Raw genomic sequence first — 2,191 nt, forward strand, 5'->3', positions numbered from 1 at the left:
CACCAGACCTGGCGTGATCCCCTCACTTCCCTGCGTGCCTGCCGGATTCCCTGTTAGAAGGCTCCCGATCGCAGATGCCCTTCTTCGCCTCTTGGAATCATGCCCCTCCCTGTTTCGGATAAGCAGACCTTCAAATTCAGGATGTTTCTTGTCCCCATTTCTTGTCCCCATGACCTCCAGTAGACCTCTCACTAGGAAAGCACAGTGGGATGAGGAGAGTAACTCCCCGTGGCGTTGGCTGCCGCCGATGAGTCCGGCCAGGCGTTAGAGAGCCACTTGGGAGGCCTGTGCTGTCGCGGACTCCAGCCGCCGGTCACACGGGGCTGCTGAGCGCCGAAACGTGTCTGGTCGGAACTGAGATGCGCGTGAGCGTAGAGGACACACCAGATTTCAAGTACCTAGTATGAAAGAAGGAAAGTAAAAGACCTTGTAAGTAAATCCCTATATTTGTTACATATTGAAATGATGATATTTTGCATGACTGCGTTAAATACAAATGTCTTCTCAACATTCATTTTATCAGTGTCTTTTGGCTTTTTTAATGCAGTTACTGACGTCGCTTCTCGGCCTTTTGGTGAAGATCAAGTGTAGTATCTGTGCCCATCAGTTTAAATGTAGCTACCAGCAAACGTAAACGTACGTATGTGCGTATCTCAACATTTCTATTGAACAGCGTTGCCCTGGAGCCTTGCTCCTTAAAGTGTGGTCCTTGCACCAGCAGCATCACGACTTCCTGAGAGCCCACCCCAGACCGAAAGATCAGAATCTGCCTTTTAATCAGGTCTGGTGAGAGTTCAAGTTTGAGAAGCCTCTTAGACGGTTTCCTGTGGCTTTAGTGGATCCTGTGCTGCCGGGGCTGCAGTCACTCTGCACGGCCCACAGGGCGGTGGCAGTGCGGTGGACGGCGCACTGGAGGCTTTCGTGCTGTGCCTGCCAGTGCTGTGCAGTTTTTTCTCTCCCAGCACGGGCACTGGGGTTGGCTGGATTGCCCCAGGGAGGCTGCTGTCTGATAGAGTTAACAGGGCAGGCTGGGAGAGCGCCCGTGGGAGAAGCAGTTGTGTCCCAGCAGAAGAGGGAAGGGTCAGAGAAAAAGACAAAGTCCTTGTTTGGCTGCAGGTTAATGGTTAACTTACCACGGAGAAAGAATCAGTTGAGACCATGGACTTTAGTTTCTGGCTCTTTCTCTATAAACTTCTGTGGCCTTGGTTTAATTATCCTCCCACCTAGGAGAGCTGCAAACCCCGGGAAAGGATGGGGCCCTTTGACACCCCAAGTCTTGTGGACTAGGGGACAGAGCCAGGAAGAGCAGGTCTGAGCTTTTCGGCGTGGCTGGTTTTTGCCTCTCCTCTGGATGAGTCAGCTCTGTCATTTAGCTTCATGGAACCTCAGTAAGCTCTGCCACCTATAAATTATGGATTAGTGTTTTGAAAATAGTCATGAATAAATGATGCAAGTAGAATTTGTAACAGCTTTATTGAATGTTTTAGTCATTCAGCAAAGCACTATACACTGGATGGCTTATAAACGTGAAATTTTCTCACAGTCCTGGAGGCGGGAAGTCGGAGATCAGGGCACTACTAGCAAGGTCGAGTCCTGAGTTCTGGCGAAGGCCTTCTTGCAGACCAGCTCCTTCTCCCTGTATCCTCACATGGCAGAGAGCAGAGAGGGGGAGCAAGTTCTCTCTTTACTCCACCAGGGCACTAATCTCATTCATGAGGACGCCACCCTTGTGGCCTCATGTAATTGTATCATCTCCAAAAGACCACATTGAGCCCTGACTGGTGTGGCTCAGTGGGTTGGGTGTCATCCCACGAACAGAAAGGTTGCTGGTTCAATTCCCAGTCAGGGCACATGCCTGAGTTGCAGGCCAGGTCCCTGTTTGGGGGTGTGTGAGAGGCAACTGATAGATGTTTCTCTCACACATTGATGTTTCTTTTCCTCCCTCCCTTCCTCTCTCTCTAAAAAATAAATAAATAAAGTCTTTAAAAAAAAGAGACCACATTGAGGGGTAGGATTTCAACATGTGAACTTTGGGGGAATACAAACACTCAGTTGGTTACACTGAGACATAATTTACATGGCCTGAGATTCACCATTTGAAGTGTGCCGTGTGAGTAGACTTTTCATTGTAACTAGGCAGGAAAGTAATGGCACTTTCCTCCGTCTTCTCGTATTAAATTTCGTCTTATCA

At 49.2% G+C, this 2,191-nt stretch overlaps 1 pseudogene; it reads left to right on the top strand.

Annotated features, from left to right (window-relative positions):
• The first annotated feature begins 555 nt into the window (after positions 1-555).
• Positions 556-735, top strand: LOC114495727 (annotated as a pseudogene).
• The last annotated feature ends 1,456 nt before the right edge of the window (positions 736-2,191 follow it).

Source organism: Phyllostomus discolor, chromosome 4 (genome assembly GCF_004126475.2).
Source record: "Phyllostomus discolor isolate MPI-MPIP mPhyDis1 chromosome 4, mPhyDis1.pri.v3, whole genome shotgun sequence".
Classification (NCBI taxonomy): Eukaryota; Metazoa; Chordata; class Mammalia; order Chiroptera; family Phyllostomidae; genus Phyllostomus; species Phyllostomus discolor.